Consider the following 24,458-nt stretch of genomic DNA (forward strand, 5'->3'; position numbering starts at 1 on the left):
CTCTTTGCCAGATAAGAAATCCTCCTTCTGTTCCTAGTTTGCTGAGCTTATTTTTCCCTCTTCAGGAATGGTCGTGAGATTTTTGTCATCTGCTCTTTCTGCATCTATTGAGATGATCGTGTTTTTTCTTACACTGTTAATGTGGTGAATTATGCTGATTGATTTTTTTTTTTTTTAATGTTAAGTCAACCCTGTATTCTCAGAATAAATTTGACCAGCACAGACATGGAAGTTATCTCGCTGTCAAGGGAGTGGGAATAAAAGGCTCCTATACTTTTATGGACCTGGGGTGAGGGTGGGGACTGGAAAAATAGTGGTAGGAGTCAGATAGGGGAAAAGTGGCTTCTTCAAGGTTACTCCCTCCTCCCCTGCTAAGGAGGGCTGAAGAAGACCTCAGCAGAAGATCCAGATAGAGAAACCTAGGAATGAAGGCACTTGAATTAGGAATGCAAATATTCTTAAGAGCCTGGCCTGGTGGGGGGTCCACAGTCCTTGACTGCAACTCTCTTCAGAGAATGCAGTGCACTAGCTCTGCACCAAGTCTGGGGTGGGGAGGGCAACATTCCCCAGTGATCCCGCTAGGTGAATCCCTTGTAATTGCTGATGGTAGCAGATCCCAAGATACTTAAAGTGAGGAATGCCTTTTAATGTTCATTAAAAAAAAAGTATGGAATTTTGGACTCGATTTAATAGTAAATCCTTGCTTGTTTCAATATTAATATATTTTTTCCAAAATATTTACTTAAACTGATATTTTACACTCATCATCTTTATCCTGTGGCTATGAGGACTGCCTAGGACATCTCTGTATATCCCCAAAGTTCACAAGTATCCAAGCTTGAGGGACATATCACTGGATACAGGAAGCCTCTAACACTAATCTCTGATTTTATGTTACCTGAACTTAGATGAAAACTTTGAAGTGTATGGGGAAAAGCAAACCTTATTTTTCTTGAATAATGTAGACTATGGGTTTACAAAGATTGATAGGTGTGTATATATATATGTGTGTATATATATATATATAATTGACTGCTTTTTTTCAAGAAAATGAAAATGAGATACACATATAAAGGAAAATTATTCACAAATAGAATTGGAGAATTGGTATTAAAGATCAGAAGTCTTGGAAAGTACAGAGCCTTTCTAACTCCATAAGTTTGCCTCTCTCCTAGTTCTGTTAAACTAGTATTTTCTGACATATGTTCTGTAGCAATGACAGACTGTCCAGTGTTCTGCCTCCCCCAGAAGAAGACAGTCCTAGGCATGTTACCAAACGACATCCTTTTTTGTGTTTTCACTTTTCAAGACATTTGCATTTTCAAGACATTCTGAGTTCACTTACAATTTTCAGGTAGAATTTTATAAGACTAACAAAGGTTTATTATTGTCTAAGAGTTATGCCAAAAGGAAAAGCTTTTTTCCAATTTTATACTCTTAAATCCTTTTACAAAATGCTTGCTTTAACTTTTCTGGTAGTGATATGCATTTACATCAGCAAAAATACAGTGAAGAATAACCTTCATAATTTCTTTTCTAGTTCATTCAAACATGCTGCCTTGCCTTACCTTTTGTTTTACCTGTAACTATTCCATTACTAAATGTGTCAGTTTCAGGGGCACCTTTCATAGTATCTTTAACTAATTACTTCCAATGTTCTCTGCAGCCTGTTTTCTCTTGGGTCCTGCTGGCTTCTTCCCTCAGCCAGTCTTCCCACATCCTCCTTGGACTGTCTGGTCTCATAATTCTTAAGCAAGTCAGAACGTTCCCTACAATATGCTGCTTCATGCATCCTGACTCCAGCCGAGTAAAAATCCCGGCAGAGTTCCAATTTACTCTCTGTTCGAGATTTTATTTAGTTGAAGAAATTTTGCTTCATAGAAGTTTTTTTTCACCCATCTTTTGTAAGAATAACTTAGTATATTTTTACTCTGATAATTTTTGATGGCATTTACTCTCTTTGAAATTAATCTTGGGTTTTTATTTTACCAGTTCTTATGGATTATTTAATACAATTTAATTTTTATTACTTTGTAATTTTTTTTCAGCTTTACTGGAGGTTTCACTGACAAATAAAATTATGAGATATTTAAAGTGTACAAAGTCATGATTTGCTATATGTATACACTGTGAAAGAAGTCCCCCCATCAATGCCGTATTATCTACTATAGTCATCATGCTATAATCAGATCCTCAGACCTTATTTATTTTATAACTGAGATTGTATCTTTTTACCAGCCTCTCCCTATTTCCCCCATTCCCTCCATTCTCCAGTCCCAGGCAAATAATTTTCTACTCTGTTTCTATAAGTTTGACTTTTTTTTTTTTTTTCCCAGGATTTCAAATATAAGTGATACCATGCATTATTCGTCTTTTTCTGTTTGGTTTATTTCACTTAGCATAATGCCCTCCAGGTTCATCCATGTTGTTGCAGATGACAGGATTTTCTTTCCTTTTTAATTTTGTCTGAATAATTTATCTATCTATCTAATTTTTTCTTTATCCATTCATCCCACAATAGAAACTGTTTCTGTACCTTAACTGTTGTGAATAATGCTGTAATCAACACGGGAGTAGAGATATCTCTTTGAGATAATGGTTTTACTTCCTATGGATATATACCTGGAAGTAGGATTGCTGAATCATATAGTAGTTCTATTTTTAATTTCTTGAGGAACTGCCATACTGTTTTCCGTAGTACCTATACTAGTTTACATTTCCACCAACAGTACACAAAGGTTCTCCTTTTTTACACATTCTAGCCAGCATTTATTGTCTCTTGTCTTTTTGATAATAGCCATCCTAACGGGTATGAGGTGATATCTTATTATGGTTTTGATTTGCATTTCACATACCTTTTGGCTATCTGTATGTCCTCTTTGGAAAAAAATGTCATCTACTGTGTTCAGATCTGCTCATTTTTGAATCTGTTTTTCTTTTCGCTACTGAGTTGTATGAGTTGCTTGCATAGTCTGGATATGCGGTTTGCAAATATTTTCTCTCATTCCATAGGTTGCCTTCTCATTTTGTTGGTGGTTTCCTTCATTGTGCAGAAGCTTTTTATTTTGATGTAGTCCCCCTTGTTTATTTTTGCTATCATCGCCTTGACTTTTGCTGTCAAATCCAAAAAAATCATTGCCAAGAACAATGTCAAAGAGCTTACACCCTAAGTTTTCCTCTAGGAGTTTTATGGTTCTAATAACCAAGATCTAACAATCAAGACTTTAATCCATTTTAAATTGAATTTTGCATATGGTATAAGACAGGAATCCAGTTTAATTTTTTTGCATGAAGATATCCAGTATTCCCAACACCATTTATTGAAGAAACTATTCTTCTCTCATGTATATTCATGGCTCTTTTGTTGAAAATTAGGTGATCATTTATATTTGGATTTATTTCTAGGCTCTCTGTTGTGTTCCATTGATATATATATATATATATATTTTTTTTTTTTTTAATGCCAATACCATACTGTTTTGATTGCTGTAGCTTTGCAGTATTGTTTGAAATCAAGAAGTATAATGCCTCCAGCTTTGTTCTTCCTTCTCAAGATTGCTTTGGTTATTTGGAATCCCTTGTTATTTTTTAATATGAATTTTAAGATTGCCTTCACTATTTCTGTTAAAGATACCATTGAAATTTTGATAAGGATTGCATTGAATCTGTAGATCACTTTGGGTAGAATGGACACTTAATGATATTAAATTAATGATATTAATGATATTAATTCTTCCAATCCATGAATATGGAATATCTTTCCATTTAGGTGTGTCCTCTCCAATTTTTTTCATTAACTTTTATAGTTTTCAGTGTACAGATCTTTCAGTCCCTTGATTAAGTTTAAACTAATTATATTTTGATGCTACTGTAAAGGGCTTGTTTTCTTAATTTCTCTTTCTGATAGTTTTTTATTAGTGTATAGAAACACAACTGATTTTTGTATATTGATTTTGTATCCTGCAACTTTAATAAAATTTTTTAATTAATTCTAACAGTTTTTCAGTGGAGTCCTTAGAGTTTTTTAATAAATAACTATTAATTCACCTGCAAATAGATTCAGTTTTACTTCTTCCTTTCAGATTCAGTTGTCTTTTATTTCTTTTTCTTGCTTAATTGCTCTGGCTAGGACTTTTAGTGCTATGTTAAAAAAAAATTGGTGACAGTGGACACCTGATCTTAGAGGAAAAGATTTCAGCTTTTCACTATTGACTGTAATGATAGCTGTGGGCTTATCATATATGGCCTTTATTATGTTGAGGTATGTTTTTTCTATACTTAATTTGTTGAGAGTTTTTATCAGGAAAGGATGTCGAATTTTGTCAAATGCTTTTTCTGCATCTGTTGAGATGGTCATTCATTCTGTTAATGAGGTGTATCACATTGATTGGTTTATGTTCAACTATTGTTTCATCCCTAGAGGCCTAGAATGAGTATGACATAGAGGACATAAAAGAACTGTCCCTCAGTTGTTCTCGGTTCCTGTGTGCCTTTCCAAATGTGAGTCTCTTACTCTGCTGAGTGTAATTCTAGTATTAAAAAGTATATTTTTTCATCTGAAAAGCATGAAAATGAAATGGGGCCCTTTCCTCCCCTGCAAATAGTAAAGTGTTCCAATATTTTGGGAAAACACTGTGTTGAACTTAATGAAGAAAAAATAATTATGTGCTCAATATTGGTATTCCTATGAGATTTTCAAAAAATAATCATACATGATCTTTACCTTGCTGAGTGACTTCAATCTTAATTCTGCAGTAGGATTTAATTCCTCTGTAATAGTTTATAGTAAACGCCATGTGAGATTCCCAAACCTAACTGTGTAAAACAGAATTTTAAATTCAATCCCCATTTACCAAAACCGATCCTCCCTCATTCGTATTTCTTAGTAGATAAAACAGTGCCTTAATCTATAGTTGCCCTTGCTCAGGCTAAAAGTGTTACGGTCATATGAGATTTCTTTCTCTTTTACATATATATCTAATCAGTCAGCAAGTTATATCACTCTATTTCCAAAATATTCTCCGAATTTGACATTTTCCCTATCAGTAACCCAAGTTGTTACCATCATCATCTCTTCCTTCATGAATTCCTATCAGGATTAGTTATACTGTTTCTCCTGCAACTCCTAGAGTCAGTCATTCTCTTCCCAGTTCCCAGATCCCAATGGCCTTTCAAGTTGTAAATTTGATTTTGCAACTCTTTTGCTTAAAAATCTTCGATGTTTTCCCAATGCAATTAAATAAAATCCCAACCGTTACAATGACCCCATTTAGTCTGTCCCTCGCTTATGTTTCAAGACCTCATCCACTTACACTAGTTCCTGATATTTTGTCAACCCTGGCTTATGGACACACCAAGTTTATTCCTGTCTCAGAGATTATGTTTTTGCTCTTTTTTTTAGGCAAATGCTCCTCCCCAAGGTTTTTACGTGCCCCTTTGCCCCAGACTCTCACATTCTATTCCAACATCCTGTTTTATTTTATTCATAGCAATTAGCATTTGTGGCAATTATATTATTTATATACAATGCTCTATTAACTAGTATGTGAGGTCTGAGATGATAGGAGCTGGATTTTTCTTGCTCACCATTGTAGCATCAAATATCTAGAAGAATGTCTGGCACTACACCACAGTGCCTTTAAGGGAGCCCTAAGCATTGTGTTAAAAGAGAGTGAGTTCAAATAGCTGAGACCTAGATTCTTGGTGCAGAATCTTCAACTGATGAACATTTCTTTAGGAGAACCAATGATTTTTATGAGACATAGAGATATATGATGGTCACAGATGGGATGCCATGTAATGTATACCTACATCTGCTCACTGTGAAACAAACTGACATTTTATGATTCAATTTTATTTGTGCAAAAGATGAATGATTAAGATAGCTGGATTGTAAGAGTTTGGTGTAAAATGAAGTTTAACTCTGTTGAAGGAAAAAAAATAAGCCAGTACAGATTTACAATGCCACACATTGCTTATTTTTATAGCTTGACTTCATCATTTCAAATATACAACTACAAACACACAAGATCAACCAAAGCATAGAAACTGTTGTAAGGATATCCAAGATCCTGAGTAAACATGCTTCTCTCTCCTGAATTATCCTAGGACATTGCTTATATTTGTAAAATTATTTTATTTTTGATGATGTATCCCTAGGGTACATGCTTTTATGATAGTAAACTATTGAGAGATTAACTCAATTTTATGTTATTAGTTTAATACACAATTCATTCTGATCAAAATGATAAATTATCAGTGTATAATTTATAATCTATTTTCTGCATTTATGCAATTACATTTAAGATGATGGATGGATCATTACAAAATATGCCGCTCATGCCTCCCAAAATATACCAAATAAAAAATTATGTATAATAGTAACAAGGATAGTGAAGTTTAAAAAGTAATTAACTGTGGACACTTGTGACTCAAAGTCCATGTAAACTGTCAAAGAACAAGACTGAATCATAATGATGCTAATACTTAAGTGAGAAAATGTGAGTTAAATTCTAGACCAATAAAGAATAAAAATGGAATATGAAAGATTGAAGGGCAAGAGAAACAGAGACTGCAATCTAAATGTATTTAGGCAGAAAAATCAAAAGATATTTTTGTAAATATTTAACATCTCGAGATTAATTAATTCAGACTAATTCTACAGCAACAGACAATCTCAGTGGTCTGGATTAAAAAATGATACTAGCTTTAATGTAGAGGTGGAAGTGCATTAGTTAATTATTAGATACTTTAACTTTTAAAAATATATAAAAAATACTATTTTAACTTGGCAGAGAATTTTAAAAGATTCTCTGAAGTTACAATGGTCCATAAATGTATTTAATATACGAATCCTATTTCTGACACACCTAAATTACACATATAAATAGGGCCAGGGAAAGGAGTTCCAAATTTATGAGTCACATTTAAGCCTGAAATGGCGAATGAACATGAATATGAATAAGAGCCATTTTAACTGTATGACTTTGAATATAAAAATCACGTAATTTTTATTTTTAAGGACAGTATAGATGTAGTGAATTATATTATAACTTTAATGAGTTAAGATAACTAATTTGATCTGAAATAATCAGGTACTGTTTTGATACTTCTTTCATGTCCGTAAAGGAAAAACACTCGGACAGAATTAGGGCACCATCCAATGCTCACATAATTTGATTTCACAGGAAATGAAAGTATATTCTATCTGTATAATATTCATACCATCTATTTATCTCAATGTTATTGATGTGTATCATCAATCACGCTTCAGTGTTAAAGAATTAGAGTTTCCTGTTAACATGCAAATATTTTAGCTAAATATAACCATGTTTAACCATTAACAACAACAAAAAAATATAGTCATGTATCAAAGAGCCAAGTTATTAAGGTAAGGAAGCACTTTTGAGAAAAATGGATGTGGCATTTGGTTTCAGGGTTCTGCAGCAGGGTGGTGCCTTGGAAAGGACAACAGGGTAACATAAAGACGAAGGACCAAGAAGAGCAAGAACTCACACATAGGTCACGAGCTTCCCTGAAGACCTAATTAACCTACTGCGCCTTTTCTTAAAGTGTGTAAAAAAAATTCTTAAGTAAATGCTGAATTCAACTTTTTTTCCATCTAACATTAACCCTGAACATTGTGAATTGTGTCTGTGGGAAACACTAGTGTCTTTACTCAAGAGCATTCTTTTAGGACCAAAGTCTGCCTTAATACTTAGAGAGAGGGACCAAGATGGTGACCTAGGAGACTCTTGAAATTTCTTCTTCCCATAGATGTATCAACTGTACAGCTACACACAGAGCAATTCCCGCTGAGAAAAATCCAGAAACTATCTGAGTGACTTCTGTATATTGGATAAATGAGAAACAGGAAACAGGAAGGAAAGGCTGAGACACGATCTCACTATCAATCCCAGTCCTGGCACAGCACCATACAAACGGGAGGGAACATGCAACTCCCAAGCTTCTCCCTGAGGAACTAAGGATTTGGATCACACACACAGCCCCTCATCTTTTAAGACTCTCATCTGAGCTATGAGCCCCCAAAACTCCTAGCTCTGAAAGCCAATGAAACTTGAGTAAACAAGTCTCACAGGATTATAGCAAAGGCAGAACAGTTCTTAATGGACATAAAGGGACTCCTGGCACCTGTTCCCCAGGGCATAGCACAGAGGGAGGAGGTATATACACCAAACTCCCTGGAAGGAGTTTAATTGCATACTTTACAAGCTGCTGCCTGAGAATGCAACATCTTATTAGAAAGCACCCTGGTGCTGACTGTGATCCTCCCTGGAGCCTGAAAGATCCAGTGTGAGTGAACTTCCCCCACCATTTCCCTTCAGCTTTCTCTCCAGTAATAAAACCAAGACTCCAGTATCTTCCTGGAAGGAGCTTATTGACACATCTCGCACCCCAAACTTTACGAATGTCACCTGAGGATGGATCCTAAATCACCTAACTCTGATCATCAATGGGCTTGCATTCATGAGTCCCACAGGACAATAACAAACAAAGAAGCAGTTTTTAACCAGGCACAGGAGCAATACCCCCCAACCCCATGGCTACACACCCTGGCTTAGCACAAAGGGAGAGAAGGCAAAAATGCCTATCTCCCAGTTTCTTCCTGGGAGTGGTTTAATTTCATAGTTTCCCAGCTGCTGCCTGAGAGTCTGGCTTCTAATCAGCCTCATCTAGGTGCTGACTATGATCCTTTCCTTTGGGACACTGACAGGTCTTCACATACCCTCACTTACTAGGAGCCACAAAGAACAAAGATGGCAGCTTAGGCAACAACAAAGGTTGAGAGACAACCACAAGTTTGGGTCTGGCTGATTGACAAGGTTCATTTACATGAGGTCAGTCTGTCAAGATTGGGAGAGGTGGCTATCTTATCCAATGAGCAGAAACCAACACAGAGGATCAAGGAAAATGAAGAACAAGGGATAGGTTCCAAATAAAAGAACATGATAATTCTCCAGAAGCTGATCTTAATGAAACAAAGGTGAGTGATTTACCAGATGGACAACTCAAAATAACAGTCATTAAAGGTGCTCACTGAAGTCAGAAGAGCAATGCATGAACAAAGTGAGAACTTCAACAGAGATAGAAAATATTTTAAAAGTACCAAACAAAGATCATAGAGCAGAAGAATACCATAACTGAACTGAAAACTTAAATAGAGTTCAAGAGACTAGATCAATTGGAAGAATTGATCTGTGAATTAAGACAGGGCAGTGGAATTCATACAGATAAGAAAAAAAATAAGAGTAAAGATTGATTAAAGAACTTATGGGACATCATCAAGTGGATACTGTACACATTATAGGGTCCCAGAAATAGAAGAAAAAGAGAAAAGAGGCAGAAAATCTATTTGAAGAAATAATAACTGAAAACATCCCTAACCTGGGGAAAGAAACAGACATCCAGATCCAGGAAGCCCAATGAGTACCAAATAAGATGAGTTTAAAAAACCCACACTAAGGTACATTATTATTAATTACAATTTAATTGTCAATAAGGTAAAGACAGAATCTTAAAAACAGCAAGGGAAAAGCAACTTTTTTTATGTACAAGGGAACCCCCTACAAAGCTATCAGTGGATTTTTCAGCAGAAACTTTGTGTTTTATAGATACAATAGAATACTTCTCAGCCATAAAATAGGACATAGTGTCATTTGTGATAACATGGATGAACCTAAAAGGTGTTATGCTAAGTGAAATAAGTCAGAGAGAGAAGGCATTATGCTAAGTGAAATAAGTCAGAGAGAGAAAGACAATTACTGCATGGTATCACTTACATGCGGAATCAAAAAGGAAAAAAAAAAGGAAAGAGTCAAACTCACAGAAACAGAGAGTAGAATGGTGGATGCCAGAGGCTAGAATGTGGGAAAAATAGGAAGAGGCTGGCAAATGGTTACAGACTTTCAGTTATAAGATGAATAAGAGCTGAGGTCTTAATGTGAAACATGATGACTCTAATTGATAATACCGTACCATATAATTGAAATTTGGTAAGAGTAGAACCTAAATGTTCTCATGTAAATAAATAAATAAACAAATAAATAAATAAATACATTTCTGGTGATGGATACATCAATTAACTTGATTGGGGGAATCCTTTCACAATGTATATGTATATCAAATCATCATATACACTTTAAACATATTTGACAACTTTACCTTAATAAAGCTTTTAAAAAGTTAGTTTAGTTTACTAATGTGCCAAAATTATGTTTTGATTTGTTTAAGTTCAGTGTACTTAAATGAAATATATGGAGTAAATATATGAAATATATGGAGTAACAGAACCCTAGCTTAACATTTCAACAGAAAATAAAGAAAATTCAGGGAGAGCATTTGTGATTGCATTTAATTTTCACAATAATGTATCATAACAAAAATAATACCTATGATGCAGATATTAATATTAGCATTTTACATGTAAGGAAATTTTCAGAAATTTATAGTTCGGAACTTTCAGAAGTTCATAGTGCTACTCAATAGTGGAGTAGGGTTTGGAAATACATGTGACTCTAAAATCTATGCTCTTTACACTACAGTGCAGTAAGTCCCGTTCTGAGAGTGCATTTGTAAGTCAAATTTGTTTGTAAGTCCAACAAAGTTAACCTAGGTACCCAACTAACAGAACTGGCTATATAGTACTGTACTGTAATAGGTTTATAATACTTTTCATACGAATAACATGTAAACAAACAAACACAAAAAATAAAGAAAACATTTTTAATCTTACAGTACAGTACCTTGAAAAGTACAGTAGTACAACAGCTGGCATACAGGGGCTGGCATCGAGTGAACAGGCGAGAAGTGTTACTGACTGGAGGAGGGAGAGGAGGTGGGAGATGGTAGAGCTGAAGGATCGTCAGCAATAGGAGACGGAGGGCAAGCTGCAATTTCACTCACACCTGACGTTGATGGAATGCAGGTTCTCATCTTTGAAAGTTCGCAACTTGAAGGTTTGTATGTAGGGAACTTACTGTACATAATTTTACAGCATGCAAAATACTATGTATAGTGTGTTGAGATAATTTAATATATAACTTGAGTGCTATACTTGTCATTTCTGCTCAGGTTACATTTCTAGTTCCTTAATCTAAAAGAAAATGGCATTCAGTTGAATTAACTAGATTTTTAAATGAGCACCTCCTCAACCAGAGCAAACTTAATGAAAAGTGGCAAGGGTTACTTAGCTGCCTGAAAGCAGGCATTCTCATGTGATTCTATATGTACTTGGCATAATGACATTTGTAGTAGCAGCCCAGATGACAACAAATATGTTCACTTACTCACTATGATTTCTACAAAAGCAGAAAATCATATAAGTTATGTTTCTTTGGATGGTCACATGCTTAGCACACAAAAACACATGCATGACAAAAAAAAAAAGTCATACATCTAAAACACTGTCCAAAATGAATTTCAAATAGCTTCTGAAAGTTAGAAAAAATGTAATAGGATTTAAAACTGCAACATGAACTGAAATCAATTTTTTCCGAACTTGAAGTGAACTAAAAGCTATTTGCATATATAGTTATTCATCAGTTGCCAAAGACTTAATTTTATAATTAATGCATGCTCTCATTAAGTATAAATTAAACATATATTTCTCTAATATCTATGCTATTAAATATATTTTTTCAATGATTAGAAAACCAACAAAAACAATCCAGTTTAAAAATAGAGGATAAAAGTTTTTACTAGGCAGTTTATACAATGTGAAAACCAAATGCCTACGCATATGAAAAGATGCTCAACCTCACTAGTAATTAGAAAATACAAATTTAAACAGTGGTGAGATACTGCTTAACATCCATTATCTTGGCAAAAATAAGAAAGTTAAATATTACCAAGGGCTCAACGGGGAATAATTTTTATATACTATTGATTTAAATAAAAATTGTTGTAGTTGTTTTAAAGAGTATTTCTATCATAATTGGTAAAATTGAGAATGCACACATCACATCACTCCTGGGTACATTTCCCAGAGAAACTATAACTGTTCCCAGGGCACAGGGTTAATATGAAGATGTTCACGTCAGCATCACTTATAGCAGAATAACTAAAGGTAATATAAATAATAAAATGTATTGGATGAATATATAAAATACCCTACAGCAATGAGGAGATCTGAAAACCCTAGTACTGAACATTGAACCACTTGAGTGAATGTGTTTGTGACGCGTATACATTAGGCTCTGACATGAGGGATAAAATAAATACACAAGAAGAAGGCTTTCAATGACTATTGGAATAGTGTGTCATAAAGTGAGGAATATGATCACCTCCAATCTCTACATATGAGGTAAATATAAAACATAAAAAAATCTTACGGATTAAAACATCAGATTTGGCAAAATGTTTTTTTCTTCCTAAAATCTAATTGACAGGATAGAGTAATATAAAAAAGAAGAAGAATTCACTGAAGTTTAAGAAGTTTAGGATGCTACAAAGCCTTTTGGACTGAACTGTTGGAAACAGAAATCATATGAAATCAGATTGATGGAGGAAAGCAATATGGGACAGAAGAAAGGAGAAGTACAGTACTACTCCCTGAAAGTGAGGTTTCCCACCAAAACCTTGGACAAGTCACACAAGCAGAGACAGCAGGGTCTAATAGGGGACAGTCTTCAAATCAATTAATTTAAGACTATGGGAAATTGTGCCATTATCTTGGTATCACAGCTGTTGGGTCTAGTATTTGCCTTGAAGATAAACGTACAATGATAACTTTTACACTAAAACTTATAAATAATTTGTCATAGGGATTCATAAAATGGGTATTAGTGTCAGGCAAAGAAGCAACACAGGACTTAGTTTCCATTTGGTTTCTTCGAAGGACATGAAATATGCATCCCTAGAAAATACTGATACATTCCATCTATCTAAAAGCAAGCCAGCCTGTTCGCTTATCCAAAAGCTAACCCCTAACCCCTAGCTTCCCACTTCAATTCAGTCAGCACAGCTTCTACCTTGTTTGGAAAAATTACTTTATTGCCAGAAAGCAGAGTGCTTAGGAAACACTTCAGCTAGAAATATTTTACAATTTAAGCTTTTGTTTCATGAAAATTAAGCAGGCAACCAAAAATCACTGCGAAGTTGAATAAAACCAGTAGCATGAAAGAAAATCACTAGACTGAAAAATCCCAAGCATTGAAACAGCAACTAACTTTAACATAAATGTAAATAGTATCCTCAGAGGAATGAAGAGATGCCACAAAAACCACCCCCACAAAATGTGCTCAAGAAGCAAATAACTTGAAGAAATGAAAATAAAGAAAAAGAAACAGAATAAAAAGACTGAATCATAGAATGAGTATGAAAATCGGCTAAATCATGGGTTGGAAAGAATTCTTAGAATATGGAATAAAATAACTAAGGTAACATTAATGAGCACAAAGTTAGAAAACATGGGGATAGATTCTGGAGAACCCTAACTGTCTAATTGGGTCTCCAAAATAAGAGACTGGAGGACAGTGTAGAGGCAAACATCAAGGAAGAACATTTCCCTGAGCTGAAGCAGGACTTGAATCAACAGCCAAGAATTCTTCCATCTTTAGAGGAAAACTGAAAACAGACCTATACTTGACTGTTGCCTGGTAAAGTGAGAAAAAATACTGAAGAGAGATAGAATAGCTTATAAGAATGGAAATGAAACTCAAGTGAAGCTTTTGTTCCCAGCATGGCTATTCTGGGTGTGTTTGCTAGGGAGATTCTTGATGAGATTTACATTTGAATCAGCAGATTGAGCAAAGCAGATTGCCCTCCCTGCTGTGGGGTGGCCTCATCCAGTTCACTGAAGGCCAGAATAGAACAAGAAGGCCGAGGAAGGGAGAATTTGCTCTCACTGCCCTACTGTCTTTGAGTTGGGACATTGGTCTTCTGCCTTTAAACTCAAACTCAAGACTGGCATTTATCTGCCAGCTCTCCTATTTCTCAGGCCTTCAGACTCTGACTGAGGTTACACCACTTGTTCTCTTGGGTTTTCAGCTTGCTGACTTTTATATATAAAATCTGCCCTACAGTGCAAATGGATATCTCTATCTCTATTTATCTACCTACCTACCATCTTCTATCGGTTTGTTTCTCTGGAGAACTCAAACTAATATATTGGGGAAATAAGAAAAACACTGGAGAAAACTGTTATAATACTAAGTCTTAAATGAGCCAATCTATATTCAAATTTGAGGGCAAAATATTTTTATACATCCCCCCAAATCAGAAAATTTACAAGCCAAATAGCTTTCTGTTGTCTTTTCTACAAGTATTTAGTGAGTAAAGCCTGAACATATTTCATTTCTTCAATGTTCATGAAGCGTTGCTCATTGACTGTATTCTCTAGCATACCGTATGCAAGATTCCCATCTTCACTGTTGACCTACTGGCCTCATCTATTCTGGATATTCTTTGCTTTCTTCGTTCCTGTGTTTCAACTCCTCAGTAACTAATAGGACAGTAGATGTCACACGAGGACATTTGAGCATGACTCTAGCACACTAGAGAGATTTCTAGTGAACAAGGTACCAGTGTAATCACCATGCTGCAGAGTTGTCCTGAGGGATAAGCACTCCAGAAGCACTGCAGAACAACGTCATTCCCTCTTGAATACACAAGAAGCATACTTCCAATGGAAGACCAAGCCCCAAATGCACACTTTCACTGTGGTTCATTCTAGAGTTCAAGAAAGAGTCCTGGATTAGAAATTACCTGACCATATTCCATTCATCCAGTTATCCTGTGGTCTCTGTTCTTTCGTTTCCACACCAGTTAAATCTGGGCTGACCATGCCTGCTCTGCCTATTTCATGAGAATTTTTGAGAATTGTACAATTCACAAATGGGAATGTTCTTTGTAAAGAGCTCTAAAAATGAAAGGGATTTTTTTTTATCTGATGATAAAATGTTTGTCAATTAAAGAATCCAAAACAATTTTGTAAACTCTCAGTGATTCCTAAAACTAGAACTTTTAAGTTTAATGCAACCAATAACTAAGGTTAATATAAAACAAAACTATAAATTTGTAAATTTGTAAAATAAAAAACTGTACATTTGTAAAATAATCTGATATATGAATTGCAGATGAATATACAAAAACTGAGAAATGAAGCTTATGAGTTAAGTTAAAGCACACTAATGTTCTAGTTTGGAGAGAGGCAATTATTGGAGGAGAAACTGATATATATACATTTATATTTCTATTTTAATTAGAAATTTGAAGGCAGGCATTAATCGATTTACAAAAAGAAACTGGAACTTTCACTAGGGTACAAAAATATGAAAATACATAGTTGGCAGTATAAAATAATGTAATAAAACTTGAATTTAAAAAGTTAGGAATAATAGGAAATAGGAATAGCTACCCAGCTTTCTACCCCCCTCCCTTCTGTAAGTTACCAGGACAAGATGTTTTGGGTACAAGTTTTAGAAAATCTCAGGAAACAAATATTCCAGTGTTATTTATATATATCTACAAACTGTTTCAGAGCATAGAAATGAATGATACTAATTGATTTTACATGGCTAACATAAATGAAAAAAACCTAGACACAGGTAAGGAAAAAAAATCTATGATTGGTTTTAACTGTGAATATATTCACAAAGATCCAAATAAGTTACTAGCACGTTTATTATGACATCAAATGCAAAAGATATTCAATGCACCATTTTGTCTCACAGTAAATATTAGTAATAACTAAATATTCATCAGTGAGGAAATAGTTAAGTAAATTAATTAAAAACATCACACAGTTTTTTTTAAATGAGTTACATGTGTGCATACTGATATGAAAATACATCTAGAACATATATTTTGATGAAAGAATTAAGGTACAAAATAGCATGTATGATAGTCTCCTTTTAAAAATATATCTGTGCATGTATGTATATTATATATCCATGCTAAAAATTTATATAAATATAGAGCAAACATGATGGCTCCCCAGTGAATTAGGAGTGTATATTTCTTTCAAGTTTTTTGAATTTCTTACAAACGTTTATAAATTTTGTTGAAAGTTATGAATTTCCCTAAAAGACTAGAGGCTATGAATTATATAAAAAGTATCAAGAGTACATATTCCTTCCCTTGGAGCAAGCTCAAATGTTTAAAGAAATTTTAAGCCTATTCACATGACAATGTAAGTCTCTCCAAGGGCATAACATTATTTCTGTTGTTTCTCAATGTTAATGCCTGAGGGCTTTGTGTGTGTATGAGTATCACCATTTTAAATACAAGCTGAAGTGTTTTGCTAAAATTTCACCAACTGTAGTGAAGCTAAGATTTGTTTCAGGGACTCTATGATTTCACTGTTCATGTTCTCAAGCATGATATTCGTTCCCCTAGAGGAAATAAACCTAAAATAAATAATTTTATGTTATTTAAAAATACCTCAAATTTAAGTAAAATTAATCACACACCTTTTATTAGAAATTATTAAAATACCTAGATACAGCCACAGTTACCTGCTTGGGATGGTCTTCATATGTGTGAGATGATTATAATGATCCCACGGAATTATGGCATAAAAATTGAAAGAAGAAATTTCCTTGAGGTTTCTATGTATCATGCAATATATTTTATGGATTTCATGAGAATGTAGGAAAATTCTTTGCTGAAATTTTTGCTACAGTTTATGCTTTGGCTTCAAAACTTAAAATGTTGTTCACCAAGATCTAGGAGGTTTCCTAAAGAACAAAATTGCTCGGACATTGCCCATAAACTTTGCAATATACTGGGCTTCTTTTCATCTAAGACCTTAGATTTCCTGGTAGCTGTTAAGCCTTTTTCTTGATAGAGAAAAGACTTTTGTAGATGACACAGCCATATATTGACTTTGCCCTGGAGGGGCTTGGAAGTGTTCCAGAGATTATCGATTATCTTTTCTTCTCTATATCCCCAATGTCCTCACAGCCCCTAGAATATAAAATGGAATGAACATTCCCTGAATATAAGTTTCCTTTACAAAACAGAAGTTCATTCTAAATAGGAGACTTGGCAATAGCAAATTATGTTTTCTTCTTAAAAATAAATAATTTGTGATCAATAATTATAGAATGATTTTAATGTTTTTATTTTAAGCCCTAAAATAAATGTAAATCATAACAGTTTTGTGTGGACAAATCATTTTAGCAACAAATTAATAAAAGGTAATAAAACGATAAAGGTTTTTAACCTCTGTTTGTGTGCTCTTTGTAATATGTCCTGCTTTGCCCACACAGGTAATAATCTGTGCGCTTGAGAAATCATGAGCATTTTCATATTCCTCTGTTCATAAGCTGATATCAGTAAATCACATTCTAAGTAAAGAAATACAAAATCTTGTTTAGACAGTTTGATTACATTTTAATGACAAACCTTCCATGAAACTAATGAACCATTGGCTTTAGGGGCCTTCACAGGCACAGACCCCTTTCCAAGTTGGCAGTGGCCTACAATAAGTTCCCGAAAATTTGCAAAATTAAAATAATTTGCTACAATTAGTAAAGGACAGTGATTTTCTCCATGCAACTTCCCCCATCACACTTTCCTTCCAACACCCCTGGAGGAAATACCATAGGCACTTTCTGATATCCAGGTAAGAGGAAGTTAGTTGGGGATCTATTTGGTTTAGAATCAATGGGATATAGTGATACGTTTCACAGTCCTTTCCATGTACAATTAAGTTGTTTTCAGCTGTTTCCATGTAGAAATGGCTACCAGGAAATCTACTATCTACCATTGTCCCAACTCACCCAGCATTGTGACAGAGAGGGGCAGGATCACATGTTATTTTGTGACTTAAACATGTCCTAAGGTATGAAACACTAGAAATACGTGGGTATTGAAGGAGAAATAAGGACTGGAATACATGGAGCTGAAAACTGCTCTGTGGAAAAATTCTTCTAGTCATCATACAGGTACGACTGTATGTGGAGTATTCGGTTGTCACTGACACCTAATCAAAACAGAAGTTATCTCCTAACAGCATATACTAAATAATATAGCATATACAATTAAAATATGCCATAAAAATAAGACTTCCAAGAATCCTTATATTTGTCTAGCACAAATCTGTAGCAGTACTGCAAATAGTACTGTAAGCATTAGGCATCTCAGCTGTCAATAATAATAAACAAATTCAGATCAGCCATACGAAAAGGAAAACTAACTCATTCCATAGAAAATATAAAATTGTTGTCATACGAATAAGTACACATCTTATTGCCCAAATCCCCAAACATTGAACTTTCCTCAACGTTCCTTTCCTCAACTTTCCTTTTCAGTCTTTTTCCTCAAATTACATCACTTCAATGGGAACACCCTGCTCCAACTTCAGCCCCATATGGTCATTTGGCCAGCTCAAATTTAGCCCTCGGTGAAGGGAAGAATCTAAGAACAATAGGGGTCAAGTCTCCCAAATTTCCAAAATGAGTGGCTACAGCATTATGAATGTTATAGAGGAAGTTCTAAATATCACCTTATGAGACTCACCAACAACTCTCTTCAGACAATATAAGTTTAAAAATTCAGCCATGAATTTCAGAAATTAAGAAGAAATGTCTTTGGAGAATGCTACTGGAGTGCTATGCTATTTCCACAACATATCTTCTAAGAGAGAGGGGAGAGGATTCTTCTCCCTCATCTCTGCTCAAGCCAGAAAGGTATTAAGCAGTAACATGAACAGTATACATAAGTCCCTAGAAGTCTGGAAAGCATTTATTTCTGTTGTAACCCATCCCTAGAAAAATTTAAAACACTGGAAGTTGCCGCCTATTTGGTGGAGAGCAAAGAGAGTGGGATATATTGGTAAGGAGAGCACAGCCCTTGAAGACAGAATGATGTGTGTGGTCTCTTGTGATTCAGATGTGGATTACATGGGGGAAGAAACCATCTTTCATGTGGTTTTAAAAGAGCAACCATCCCAAACATTGTCTCACCAGGGAGGAGGTGATATTAGCTGAAACAAGCTGTTGCTATTCTGTTGGATGAAGGTCGATGTTGTGTGTAGCTAATTCTACAGAAGACACGGAGACAAAAAAGATGCAGCAGAAGTTAGCAGAGAGGAAATCTGCAAGGGGTTCATGAAGTGTTCCCCCAAGGAGGTGAGCTTTTCCCATGACCCCACTTCAGGGACTGGCTTCAAGGTCGGAGGTCTCATAAACTGAATTTATAATAAAAGGAATAGATTCCTACCACATCCCTGTGATCCCAGCCAAGTGCAGACTTCCTAGTTAAATGCAGCCATGGCTGGCAAAATGAGAATTTTATTTGCAAAAAATGATTGAAATCTGATTGAAATGGATTGGGGCCTCAGTTTTACAGACACAACCCAAATGATGTCAAGAATGTATGAAAAACCGTTTTTTTTTTTTTTTTGTCCTGGGTACAAAAGGTTTATTGCTTATAAAAATAAGTTATGGAACAAAACAAAAAATTCAGCATGACACAAGGGCTCATTCCAACTCTAAAATGACTTAGAACATGGATCCAGGAGGGTCAATGGACTAGTATTGTGAACATACACGGGAGAACATGCTGCCTAACTTCCTTATACTGAGTCCTAAGACGGTCACTTTGCCTTCCACGTGCTTTGCCTAACTATTCATTAGAGTCAAGAAACCCATAGATGGAAGGAAGGACCTTCTAGTTCATATCACCTTTCTTCCTGACCCCTGGGGGAAAAACAGACAAGCACTTGGAGTATTGAATAAGGCAGGTGATTTATGTCATCATTAGCCTCTTGTACCTCAAGTGGAACATTTGGGAAGATGGTATAGGGCTGAAGGGGTACAATGAAGGAAGAAAAAATTATAGAACAAACATGGGCTATGCACTGTAATCTGAAGAAGGAAATTGAGGTTATTTTCGTAGTACACTTTCAGAACAAGAGACTAAACTCTTAGCTAAATAGCTCAGATTCATACTTTTTAGATGATCTTCTGGAGCCTCACTATTTTTTTCTTATTTTAGAGAGAATGACCCTCTGTAGCCAAAGCTGTTTTTGACCCTTGGGTCTTTACATTGTAGTATTCACAGACGATTTCCAACTTATGTGTACTTGCTTACCTTAGAAAGCAATATATAATTAGTGCAGTGAACAACTTGTCCTTGGGAATTTCTCTGCTATTTACCCCAACCTGAGCACAAAGAGAGTAACACAGTATTATGGCACGATTGACCATTTTTGTCTCCTTACTTAAGTATTTGAGAGTACGAAATGGGAAATGACCTCAAAAGTTTGGGGAAAGAAGAACTTAGGACAGAACAAAGTCTTCTTATTTCTGCATGGATCCTTAGGTTCTTACTCTGTTGCTTAACTGTCACAATTCTACAGGCACCTTTAATAGGAGCAACTAGGAAGGAGTACAGGGCTAGGGAGATTATTTCACACTGTGGATAGCATTCAAAACTATCTTATGCTTCTGAGAAAAAGATAGGGATTATCAAGGTACCCTACAGAAGAGAATTAAGACTCTGGTCAGTTGATTCTGGCAAGTGTAAACAAAACATTATTGCAATGGAAATTAAGAGCCACCAAGGTTAGAAAATGGATAACTTGATAACAATAATGCATGCTAATATGCATGTTCTTTTCTAACAGTTACAGGTACAATTAAGCTTATTACTAACTCTTCAGGCCACCATGGCCCTGTAACCTAAGCCCAAAGAAATGTTAATCACTGAGGCAAAGGTTACTAAAGGGGATGTGAGGGAAAATCAGTCTGTCTGTCTGTCTGTCTGTCTGTCTATCTATCTATCTATCTATCTATCTATAACTATATAGGCCAGAGCCAGATTACCCTATTCATCCCAGTGGACAAAGGGTGTGAGTCCATATAGCCTGTGGCTTTGTCCAGTCCTATTGACAAGAGAGAGACTTGCCTCTAGCCAAAGCATCAAGGCAGCTTAGTTACTAGAACAAAACATTTTGATTGTATACAACTGGCAATACAATAGTGCGTGTTTTAGTAGAGCTTTATAATTTTACTCACTTTCCATATGGAGAATGGTGAGAAAATAAATATATGGCCTCTACTACTGTCAATCAGAGTATTATATAAAGTTATTTTTATGTGCTGCAAAGTTCAATCCATTATTGGCTCCTGAAATTGATTTCACGATTAATCATCAGTATTTTCTTACATACTCATATGAAATGATTAAATATACTTTTGTGAATCATATTAATTTTACATGTATATATGTTTGTGTGTGTACTGGCTTCTGACAAATGAAAGTATTTTGTACTGTGAGTTGCAGTCAAATGTTTAAAGGTCATTGACCTAAGGTACTAAAAGACCAGAATTGTCAATTGAATTTCTGTAAGTAGTATTTTAATTTTTTCAATATCTAAAATTATAGATTAGATATTTCCTTATTATTGTTATTATTGTTCTAGCCCAAGAGACTAAAAGACAGTGAAGGCTGTTAACTCCAACTGAATCAGGGATCAGAGGTTTAGAATGTGTAAAAAAAAAAAAAAAAAAAAGAATAAATTCACTTGCACAAGAGTGGAAAAAGACTAAGGCATTTTTTACCTTGCCTGTTTTGGAAAAATTAAGTGAAAAGCCACAGAACACATCAAATTCAGTTCTTCAGTAATACTTGCTTACACCTGACCAAAATTTAGTTGAAAACATTAATTTGTATATTTTCAATTTAAGCACTCTTATGAAATTAAAATCTTGTATTTTTTTCTAAGAATCTTTTAGGTTGCTTTCACTACTATAATTTTAAAGGTCACAAATCTATTCTTAAAGTAATTAGAGGAGTCTAAGTTTATTGAAGTATCTGTAAAATACCAAGTAGTCAGGGGGAACAATAACATGGAGAGAGTCAACTCCAAGGAAGATATTGTATTAATAGCTCTTCAAAAGAAAAGCAACAGCAAACCCTCTAATTAAAGGCCTTTTCCTCAAGTGCCTACATCACTGAATAGTATATCTTTATTTTCTCAAGCACTTAAGTGATTCAGCAGATATTTATTGAGAACCTGTATTATGCCAGGCATTGCAATAAGAGCTAGGGATGCAGAGATAAGCATTCCCACTCTCAAGATGCTTTTGGTCTCAGTAATACAGATATGAAAATTTATACTTTCAGTATTGTATACTAAGCATATAACAGTGACAAGCAGAAACTGTCATGTTTAAGTCTATAAAGTAGAGTTTCCAGGAAGGACCCAAAGAAGATGACATAGTTCTGTATGAATAAAGCAAGGAGTAAAACTTTTAACAAGGAAAGAAGGAGAAAAAGGAAAATCAATGAATGGTGGTGCTTGGAAGAAAGGCTTGAACCAGGTCATATAGGATATTAGACACACACTTTATATATTTGAATATCATTGCAAAAGCAACGGGGGAGCAATTACAGTCTTTAAACGGAGGAGTTATTTCATCAAATTTCATTTCAGGAAGTCCACTTGGGCTACAATTTGAAGAATTAAGTCAAGGGGGCAATGATTAGCATTGGGGAAACCTACTGGTACGCCATTGTAGAAATTCTAGTGCAAATAATAAAATTATCAACTAAGACACTGACAGTGATGATGGAAAAATTGTTGAATTATTTCATATATTTTGAGGAAGGTATACGGATCAATCATCATGACTAACTTGATGCTAGTTACGAGGAACAATTTTTCTTTTAAATTTAAACTTCTAATTATTTTGGCTTGAATGTGAAGGTGGTGTTTCAATCTATTATAATTAAGAATAAGAAAAAAAAGTAGGTTTTAGGGTGTAATAAAAACCGTGAATTTAACTTTTGATGTTTTGAGCCTATGGCTGGGAATGCCCAATACTCAGTTCACAATATGGAGCTGAAGAAAATAGGTCCCTGGTAGAGAAGATGTGTAGCTCTCAGACAAAGAGTAAGTACAGAGTAAGGTGAATAAAAGTTCAGGAAGAGAACAATGAGGAATACTCACATTTAAAGGGTTAGTGGAAGACTTCAAACTAGAGCATGTTAAAAAGTGTTTAGAGAATTATGAAGGAAAAATCAGGAAAGAATGAAACCATGGAAGTGAACCCCTCCAGGAGCCTCTTACACTCATGACTACAGGTTTCACTTACTGTACACCAGAGGGAAGAGACACACACAGAAACAGTACAGTAATTAATGTGAGAGTACTCTTTCATCCTCAAATTCATGCGTAGACAGGAAGTGAATCCTAGAGAAGGATTCCATTATCAGTCACTGGGGAACACGGGGAAGGAATTAGGATCAGTGGAGTCTAACATTTGATAGTCTATTTTTTAAATGTGCTTTTGCATATGCATATTTGTAAAAATTTTATCATTGTATTTTATTAATACTATAATTTTCATGGTTTATCCCCAATTTATGTAAGTAAACTATCTGCTGTATCCAGGGTTAGCAATATTCTAGCCCGGCTGACATATGAAGTTGGGCCAGCACAACAGTAGCTCAAAGGACCTATTTTTGTTCCAATGTGCCCCACACTTTGGGGCATTCCTATAATCATTCCCTGTTTTCAGTATTTTCAAACAATTCAGTCATGAGTTTTATCAGAGTAGACAAGCGTGAAATGAATTTTTTATCATGGTTTATGAATGACAGGAGAGCTCAGAGATCAGTAACATTAGAAGGCATTGGTGCTTGATGTTTAACTTTTCCTTTTTATTTAAGTAGGCAAATCCCTTCGAGCATTATTTTGAAATCCCAAGGAGAGTGGTTGTCCTAATTTTAAAGTAATGTATTGCTCTAAAGAGATGACTCTCTTAAACAGTAGTCTTTGCTATTGGAAAACGTGGACCTAAGTTTTGTGATTACACTTAGCTATTATGCCATTTATATTTATCTCAATAATATATTGTTCAATTCAGAACTGATTTAGAAAACTATTTCATTGTTTAATGTTTGTAATACTCTAATTTGAAGGGTAGTGTATCATATTACATTATTAATTTGAGAATATTGAAATAAGATTCTGTATTAAAAATCAAATATAGCAAGCAGATGAATATCTGTACACATTTTTCATTCTGTTAAGTTTGCAAATAAGTACGTGTTTGAATAATACATAATTGGCCTACATCTCTCAACTACTAATGTATAATAAAATTGTCAAATTGAATATCCTCAGAAGTTACACCCTGCTACTTCTTTTACATTTATACATTCACATTAAACGTTCACGACTATTATTTATTGACTCAAAGGATTTAAATTAAATTTATTGGTATTAAAAACCTACAAAGAAAACAGATTTTATTTTTATTCCTCATTTTGATTTTTCAAGGGCATTGGAAGAATTTGGGGACCTTGAATGTGAGGAATCATTTCTTTTAAGGTCATGATGAGGGTGGGCAGCTAGTCAGCGGGCATCATTATTTGAGGTGGCCCAACAATTCTATCTCCTACTCCACTTGGTCTGAGGGATTATAAAACATACAGTAAGAATAGACAGAACTAAATGTAAATTCTCAGTTGTTTCTGCCATT

This window comes from Balaenoptera physalus, assembly GCF_965194825.1.
Source record: "Balaenoptera physalus genome assembly, chromosome: 21".
Taxonomy (NCBI): Eukaryota; Metazoa; Chordata; class Mammalia; order Artiodactyla; family Balaenopteridae; genus Balaenoptera; species Balaenoptera physalus.